This window comes from Hesperophylax consimilis, chromosome 26 (assembly GCF_061612785.1).
Source record: "Hesperophylax consimilis isolate HC1 chromosome 26, BYU_Hcon_1.0, whole genome shotgun sequence".
Lineage (NCBI taxonomy): Eukaryota > Metazoa > Arthropoda > Insecta > Trichoptera > Limnephilidae > Hesperophylax > Hesperophylax consimilis.
This window is the reverse complement of record NC_142861.1, coordinates 23887848-23897601: the sequence shown is the minus strand read 5'-3', so window position 1 is coordinate 23897601 and position 9754 is coordinate 23887848. Positions and strand designations below refer to the sequence as shown.

The following is a 9754-nucleotide window of genomic DNA, read 5'->3' as shown; positions in this document are numbered from 1 at the left end:
CACAAGACAGGGAAGAATGGAAGAGGAGATTAGACGAAATTGCTGCAAACCAATCCCAGGATTGAAACCAGAGAGAGAGAGAAGATCTTTGAAATAGGGAAAAGGATTTTACTAACAAAAATCTTCTGGAATCCGTTTCCTTATGTTGTGATTGAGTACAGTTGCTTTTTGTTTAGTATAATCTGTCGTCTATTTTGGGGTTAGTAAATCTGACGTGGAGTTTTGGGGGGACTTCGGTCGTCGGTCCGGAATTTTCTGGATGTCGAGAACGTCATCGCCTTTTAATTCGACAACTGTGACTGCGGCCACCCGTTTAATTTATATATTTATTAGATTAAGAAATATCCTTAAGTTAGATAATTTAAAAAAAGTATATTACACGCTAGACCTGTCATAAAGTCACTATGGAATTATTTGATGGGGAGGTGCATGTGAAAAAATTATTAACTCTGTAAAGGTGGTAAAAAAAGAATTTTTTAAAGTTATTTTGAAATAATAACCTACATTTCATTCAGCAAACGGTTCCATGATAAATCAACACAATGACAATTCAACACACTTTTAAAAAGTGATATAAAGTCATTAAAAACGATGAAAATGATTTTTTTAAACCTAACCTAACCTACATAAGTCAGTTAATAAAGTTTTTGTTTCATCACTTTCTATGACTTTATATAACTTTTGAAAGATATGATGAATTATCATCCGGTCACCGTTAGCGGAATATAAGATGTTTGAATAATTAATTTTAATCAATTTCTAGTGTATATAAATAAAACAAAAATAAATTTTAACAGATTTTTTATTAATGTAATAAAGTAATTAGAATCTTATTTACACTAGGTTTTAACATTATAAGAGATTTGAATACAACTCTTCCATAGAATTTACAGGAGTGGTAGCATTGGGTTAATGGATCTAGTAATCCTCTAGTTTCTTTTTTATTTCTTCAGTAAGAGTGCTTGCGTATTCTTATTTTGGGCATGATATGATTATTTGTTATCCGTAAACCATTTATTCTTATTTTTGGTTGGTATAATTTTATATCTTTCTGGATCTTGTTGCTTATTTCTTCAGCTTTTCTTGTTTTCTTTGTAGATGCTGTGTAATTATATCGACGCTTGACAGCTATTTCGCCCTCTGGAGGCATTATCAATCTGTTGGATTAAATGGAGTTTTACAAATTAAACTTGTTAACAATCTACATAAGTACATAAAAATTCATGGTTTTTTCGTACTTTATATACTCGAAATGAAAATTTCAAAGATTGTTTTTATTAGTGCCAGGAGTATTAACGCATTATTTCTGCACTGGAATTAGATACGCAGTCAAATTAAAGACGATTTTTTAATAGCCATAGCAACTAGAATGTTTGGGAATGTTTTTCACCTTAAATAAGTGACAGCGGGAAGGAATTCAGGCCAGCCATCAATTGGCTGTTCTATAGTGACCAACCTGTGAGCCTGGTATCTATTGTGCAATTTCGAGTTTCGGGGAATATTTTCTCCATGTCTCGTGAACTGAGGGTGTAAAGTACCTGGGGGATGGTTTTTTTCTACCCGATGAGTGGGCTGCCTATAGCAACTTATAGGACTGAAATACTATATTTTTTTGTATTTTTTATTTTTTTTTTGTCTGTAGGTATTTTATAAATTTTATTTATATATGTATTTTTTTTTTTTTTGTAAAAGATTTTTTTATTTTGATTTTTATATATTGTTTTAAATAAATGTGTTTGTAAAATTTATACTATATTTTTTGTATATCTGGTTGCAATTTAATTTTTTATTTAAGTCCACTCATCAAGGGGGGAAGGTTATAGAGACTGGGAATGGATAGGTGGGTTTGTCGTCGGGACTTGAGCGCCCGAGACATGCTATGCTTGGGTTTGAGTGCATAGGAAGTTTCGTATAGAATCTTTTGGCTAATTCTACCACATGTGTTTTAAATGGGGGGATTTTCGTGCCTGAATTAATAATGCTATTTCGGACAAACCAGGGGCTTTTGGTATATCTTCTAAGTGTGACATTCTGGAATGTGGCGAGACTTTTTGTGTTACCTGTGCCCCAAATGGGTGAGGCGTATGACATGATGGGGCGTATTTGTGTTTTGTAGATGAGTAGTTTGTTTTGTATGGAAGTTTTTGAGTTTGAGTGTAGCAACGGGTAAAGGGCGTTGGATGTGTTTTTTGATTTTTGTAGGGTGTTTTTTATGTGTTTTGTCCATGTGAGTCGTCTGTCAAGTGTAACTCCAAGATATTTGGCCGATTTTTGCCACGGTATAGATTGGCCGTACATCGTTATTTCCTCTCGCGGGGCGCGGCTGCTCTTTCTACGAGAGAAAAAGACGGCCACGCTCTTTGAGGGATTCACGTCTATACGCCATTTATCGTACCAATCTTGGAGTAAATCAATGTTTTTTTGTAGTCGGTATGTAATCATCCTGGGTGAGCAGTATCTAACCATAACTGTGGTGTCATCTGCGTACAAAGCTTTGTGAGAATTTGAGTTTTCAGAGAGAGGGATGTCGTGAGTGTAGACATTGAAGAGGATTGGAGAAAGCAGAGAGCCCTGCGGGACCCCTGCTGTCATGAAACGTTTTTTTGAAAGAGCGCCACCGTATTTTACTTGAAAAGTACGATGGCGTAGAAATGATTTGAAGGCACCGAGTAGTTGGGGATCGATGCCTGTTTCGTGGAGTTTGAGAAGCAGGCCGTTTATCCATACTTTATCGAAAGCTTTGGCTATGTCCAGGAAAATGGCGCCAGTTGATCGCTTGGTATTGAAGCCTCCGATAATGATTTCGGAGACTCTGAGGAGTTGATGGAGGGTGGAGTGATTTGATCTAAAACCGTGTTGCTCTTCAGGTAGTGTTGAAACCTCGTCAATGTGCTTGAGGAGCCGTGTCAAAAGGATCTGTTCGTAGATTTTACCAATATTTGATAGAAGGCTGATTGGACGGTGATTTTCGCAGAAGAGGGGGTCTTTTCCCGGTTTTGGGATGAGAATGACGTGCGCGTGTTTCCAGCTTTTCGGGAAATAGCGCAGTCTGAGGGCTGTGTTGATGAGATTTACTATCGCTAGTATTCCTTTTTGGGGGAGGGCTTTAAGAGCGAAGTTTGTGACGCCGTCGGGGCCGGGGGCTTTTTTATTTTTCCGGCTTTTTATAGCGCGGATAACCTCGGCTGGGGTAGTAAAATGTATGTTTGTATTGGGGAGATTATTTAAAACATTGTTGATTTTGCGGTTGACATTTGCAATGTGATCTAGATCGGCGTGTTTGAAGCTGGGGCTGAATTGATTTTCAAGACTGTCAGCGAACGCCTCTGATTTGTCCTGATCGTCGAAGACGAGACCGTTTTCGGCGTGAATGGGGTGGTTAGGGGTGGGGGTGGCTTTGAGAGTTTTGGATAATTTCCACAGAGAGCCGTCCTGTGGATTTATCTCTTGAATTTTCAAATTCCAGGTGAAATTTACGTGCTCTTGAAGTTTTTTTCTGATGAGGGCTTGGATTCGGTTTATAGAAGTTTTCAAGGTGGGATTTTGATATTTTTGCCAGTGGCGGCGTAAGATATTTTTTGTTTTAATTAGGTCTTTTACTGAATTTGGGAGGTTTTCCTTGAAATTTATTTTGGGGGGTGGGGGGAGAGGTTTTGAGGCCTCGTCAATTGCGGACATTATTGTCTTCGCGAATTCGTCAACCGCTGTATCTAAATCTGAGGGATTTTTAATATGGGGATTTATGGATATTTTTTCCCCGACTCTGTGCGAAAAATATGTCCAATCAGTTTTTTTGTTAATTTTTGCAGGGGGGGGGTAAGAGAATTCGTTGAGAGTTAGCAACACGGGGTTATGGTCGGAGGAAAGGTCGCAGATGGTTTCGATACTGTATGCCCAGGACGAGTTGTGAAAAAGTGCAATGTGGAGTACGTCAGGTCTGTGTCCGATGCTAGAGAAAAATGTTGGCTCTATGGGTCCTGCAATGTTTATGTCGGGGTGAGAGTTGGCAAAGTCATGTAGGATACGTCCGTTTTTGTTGGTGAGCCTACTATTCCAAGCGGGGTGTTTTGAGTTAAAATCCCCCGCTAGAATAGTAGGCGTTTGTCCATCGAGAAGCAATTCAAGATCCGACCTTTGTAAAGTCTGAACAGGTGGGTTGTAAATTGAATTAATTCTCAATGGACCTGAATGTTTTGTGAATACAGTGATGGAGGTACTTTCAATGGTGGTCAGGGGGGGGGTGATGTTGTGTTTGTGGGCGAGTTTAGTTTTCACGAAGACGGCTGTGCCGCCGCCCCGCGAGTGTAATCGGTCGTTTCGGTACAGTGTGTAGTTAGCGATTTTTGGTGTGTGTGAGGGATTTAGGTGTGTTTCATTTATGAGTATTATGTCTAAATTATGTGTGTTGGTGAAAATTCGTAATTCGTGCATGTTTTTGTCAAGACCATTGGCATTCCAGAATGCCAAACGTAGCGCGGAGGGCTTGGTAGAATTAGCCATTTAATTAGTAAAGAGGGCAATGATTTGAGGGGCTGCTACAAAGAGAATCGAGAGGTAGTCTGCCGGCGAGGTGGCAGATTGGAATTTTGGGAGTAGATCAGCGATGAGTTCGCCGATCTTTGAAAAGAAGTTATTTTTAAATAAGTCTGAGAAACTAAAGGGGGTAGCTGAGGGCTGGGGGGTGGTGGTGGGGGGGGAGGTTGGCGGAGAGGGGGGGAGGTTGGAGGGGGGAAGGGGAGAGGGGGTGGGGGAAGGAGGGGGGATTTGGTGGGGGGGGTTTAATGCCTGAGCATAGGAGGTGGATGGTTGGACTGGGCGGGAGGTGAAAGTGATTAAGGGAGGTACCTCAGTTCGACGGGGCGTGGATGTGGAGGGTGCGGGGCGTTTCGGGCAGTCTTTGAAGTTGGCCGGGTGAGGGCCGGCGCAGTTGGCGCAGGTAGCCGGGCCGTCCTCTCTCTGCTTCAGACAGGTGGCGGTAAAATGGGGCCCCGCGCATTTGACGCAGCGGGGGGGGAGATGGCAGCCTTTTGCGGAGTGGCCGAAAAATTGACATCGGTGGCATTGGGTAGGGGCTGATTTGTGGTCGAGGAATTCTGCTTTGATGCGAAGGTGAAATATGTGAGTGATGTTGAAGATTTGTTTTCCCTCTTCGCCGTGGGTGAGCTGCACGAGGACCATCGGGACGTTCGTGCGGTCGGGTCCCGACCTCATCCTGGAGACGGAGATGGCCGGGAGACCGAGGTCCTGCAGTTCGAGGAGAATCTCCTCCTCCGAGATTTGTGTCGGGATTCCCCTCAGAACTGCCTTGGTGGTTTTGTCCTCGTGCAGCTCGAAGGTGTGGAAGTCTGTTTTAATCTCTTCCAGCATTTTAGTGGCTAGTCGGAAGCTGGAGGAGTCGGCGGTGTGGACCACCACACCCGTCGGGATGGCTTTGGCGTGAGAGATGCGCACACCGGCGTTCTCCAGCTTCTTTCTGATGGTATTCCAGTTAGAGTCGGATTTGATTATGATGGGCGGGATTTTGATGGGACGTCGGGCGGGAGTCGGGGTGCTGGTGGTGTTTGTATAGTCTATGGTGTCTGCTCCGTCAGTGGTGATTGTGTCCGATATTGTTTCGTTAGAGGAGGGCGGGGCCAGGGTTTGGAAGCGGTTGGTGGTAGCGAGGGTCTGAGGAGGCGTGGGCGGTTTTTGTTTGATCGGGTTATTCGGGGTGGTCCAGAGAGGCGGGAAGTCCTTGGTTGGTGATGGAGGAAGTGCAGTGAGGCTTGCCAGGCTGTGGTCGGCGGAGGTGGAGGCGGTGGAGGTGTAGGCGGAGGTAGTGGGCGGTTGGGTGGCGATGGGCGGGGTTTTACGTGCAGTGCCTGAGAGGTAGGTGGTGGCCGAGGGGTTTACCCCATCCGGGTAGAAGGTCACCTTACGTTGGGGGGTTTTGGTGACCGTTCTTTTCATATTGTTGATAAATGTCTGGAGAGCCTCAATTGGAGGATCCAGCTTCTCCAGTTCAAGGAGGTATGATTCCATGTCAGTGGGTGGAGATGCAGGTCAGATAGGGCGGGGCACGGGTAGGTCGTAGGGCAGAGTAGGATGGATAACGAGGTCAAGGAGCGCAGGTGGTCAGTGGTGAAGGATGCCAGAGTGGGTGGACTGTACAGTATATTTGGAGGACTGTAATTGGCTCGCAGAGCGAGTCGGTGGGCTCGGAGAGCGCAAGAAAGACAATTTGCGGTGGGAAGATGAATCTTCCAAGCAAATGTTTTCTTGTTGTTGTTCTGCTGCCCTTGACTGCTTGCTGCCTACCGAGGCGGCCGGCCGCTATAACCGGTCCCCCCACGTCGCACCCTGCCGTTAATCCACTGCGCCACTACACGGGCATACCATACCTACGCCCCGGTTCTGCACGGACTACGGATTACCATGGACTCCTCGAAATCGGGGTGCCCACCATGGTCATGCCGAAAAAAAAATTACAAACACTGTTCACAACACAGGCTGGGGGCGGCGAACGCGTTGCGTCGTACCACTACAGGAATCTTCCTCAAGCAGCACGGTTAAGGGCTGCGATAGAAAAAAAGCTCATTGACTCATCAAGGCGGTCCGGAAAACGAACATGCCTTCGGGGTGGTGTGATTCCAATCCTGTTTGTTAATGGTCGTAGGAAGGGTTGGTGCCGGTGCCGTTGCATCTGTCTTGGGTTCAGGGGCGAGGTACGCTGGTTTGAGGAGGTCAATGGTCACTGTGATTTCCTTTTCTTTTGCTAGGATGGTGTACGTCCTTCCATGTCAGCGGACGACTTGATGAGGGCCACTGTACGGTTGTTGTAGTAGACTCTCACGTAAAAAAAAAAATAACGGTAAATATTCGGAATCGCTGGACAAGGATTATATGAAATATTTTTAAATAAAACCTTCTGATTTACCTTAATTACTATAAAAGGAATCTGACTGCATTTGGGATATTTTTAATTTTAGCATTTTAATTTTTAATTACGTAAATCGAAAATTCACTTTCGTTGTATGGGATGACAGCTGGAATGATTTCTGTTGATGACATTTTCTCTGGTTGGTATTCTTGATACGAGTAGCTAGAATTTGAATCATTTCGGAATGCAAATTCTAGTTAGGTACTGTTTTGGGCAAACTCGAAATATAAAATATTTTTATGTTACTTATAAAACTTAAATTATTTATATTTATTTTTAAACTTCCGATTTAGTTGTCCGGGTTAAGTCTTCCCCAAAGGAAAAACTTAACCCTTCCACTCACTTTTCCACAAATGATCATCTAGTCAATCAACACTATGCAAGTGCATTATATAAGTAAAATAAATACAAAACAATACAAGAACAACACGTCAAATCACCAGAGATCAAATGGGAAAATAATTCACCGTCTCCAGATATTTTCATATCAGAGGGTTCGGCTCGGTAGAACTTCTAACAGGGCCTATAAATCCTACTGATCCCTCAACATAAATATTTAAAAAATCTTTTGTTATCCTACATGTATTCAAAATGACCGACTTTTGCATCTTTAGGTAATATTATAATTATTGTTTTATTTAACCTAAACTATAGTAACCTAACCTATAATAATCAAACCTAAACTAACCTAACCTAACCTATAATAATCAAACCTAAACCAACCTAACCTATAATAATCCAACCTAACCTAACCTAACCTATATCCTAATAATAATCCTACCTAACCTATAATAATCCAACCTAACCTAACCTAACCTATATCCTAATAATAATCCAACCTAACCTAACCTAACCTACAATAATCCAACCTAACCTATATCCTAATAATAATCCTACCTAACCTATAATAATCCAACCTAACCTATAATAATCCAACCTAACCTATATCCTAATAATAATCCAACCTAACCTAACCTATATCCTAATAATAATCCAACCTCACCTAACCTAACCTATAATAATCCAACCTAACCTATATCCTAATAATAATCCAACCTAACCTAACCTAACCTATATCCTAATAATAATACAAGCTAACCTAACCTAACCTATATCCTAATAATAATCCAACCTAACCTAACCTAACCTATATCCTAATAATAATCCAACCTTACCTAACCTAACCTATATCCTAATAATAATCCAACCTAACCTAACCTATATCCTAATAATAATCCAACCCAACCTATAATAATCCAACCTAACCTAACCTAACCTATATCCTAATAATAATCCAACCTAACCTATAATAATCGAACCTAACCTACAATAATCCAACCTAACCTATAATAATCCAACCTAACCTAACCTAACCTATATCCTAATAATAATCCTACCTAACCTATAATATCCAATCTATCCTAACCTAACCTATAATAATCCAACCTTACCTATAATAACCCCACCTTTTTTTAATTTTTCTATTTTATAAAACATACCTAAATATCTTTATTTTATTTTTCGAGTTTGGCTAAAATAGTACCTAACTAGTATTTGCACATGGTAAAAAATATAGCCACTCGTATCAGGAATACAAACAAAAGAAAATTTTATCAACAGAAAGCATTCCAGCCAGCTGTCATCCCATACAACGAAAGTGAATTTTCGATTTACGTAATTAAAAATTCAAATGCTAAAATTAAAAATATCCCAAATGCAGTCAGATTCCTTTTATAGTAATTAAGGTAAATCAGAAGGTTTTATTTAAAAATATTTCATATAATCATTGTCCAGCGATTCCGAATAATTACCAAAATAACAAACACTGTTCACAACACAGGTTAGGTAACCATGGTGGGCACCTCGATCCCGAGGAGTCCATGATAATCCGTACTCCGTACAGAGCCGGGGCGTAGGTATGGCAGGTCCGTGTAGCCGCGCAGTGGAAAAACGCCAAAGCGCGACGAGGGGGAACCGGCCAGAGCGGCCGGCCGCCGCAGTAGACAGCAAGCATTAGCAGTGCTCGTAACTTGGTCACTGTAGAACTGCTAATTGATGACTTCCTTACCGCTGCCACTCACACAATATAATGTATAATGTGAAGAACGTTCCCGAACATTCTAGTTGCTATGGCTATAAACATTTCCAAACAAACATCTTGGCAACGGCCGCTATGGCCGGTTCCTCCGCCTCGCACCTTGCCGTTTCTCCACCGCTACACGGACCTACCATACCAACGCCCCGGCTCTGCGTGGAGTACGGATTACCATGGACTCTTCGGGATCGAGGTGCCCACCAAGGTTACCAAGGAACACACTCGGCTGGTTGAGCAACGCGTTCGCCGCCCCCAGCCTGTGTCTGTGTGTGGACTCTCACGTAAAAAATTAAATAACAAACACTGTTCACAACACAGGCTGGGGACGGCGAACGCGTTGCTCAACATGTTAATCCGTAGTCCGCGCAGAGTCGGGACGTAGATATGGTAGCGGCGCAATGGATAAACGGCAAGGCACGACGCGGGGGAACCACAATGCTCACATGTTGTTCACTGTAGAACTCCTAATCGATGACTGGCCTGAATTCCTTCCCGTTGTCGCTTATATAAGGTGAAGAACTAGTTGCTATGGTTATAAACATTTCCAAACAAACCCCTAGGCAACGGCCGCTATAGAAAATAATCGTTGAGTAGTTGTTAAAATACCCTGTTTTGGTGATAAGCGGGTACCACTGAAAAAGCGGTGAACGCAACCGCAGAGGCACATAAAACAACAGAGCTACGGCAGAACGTCACTCGGTGCATATAGGGTTGCCATCCGTCCGGGTTTCCCCGGATTT

The 9754-nt window shown here is 42.5% G+C and overlaps 1 long non-coding RNA gene across 1 annotated transcript; it reads right to left on the bottom strand.

Annotated features, from left to right (window-relative positions):
• Positions 1–866: 866 nt before the first annotated feature.
• LOC149411340 (uncharacterized) lies at positions 867–9480 on the bottom strand. The gene is made up of 3 exons (XR_016304869.1): positions 9458–9480; positions 1239–1311; positions 867–1157 (listed from the first exon to the last, which is right to left on the bottom strand). It is a non-coding gene; the product is annotated as an uncharacterized LOC149411340 (long non-coding RNA).
• Between the last annotated feature and the right edge of the window lie 274 nt (positions 9481–9754).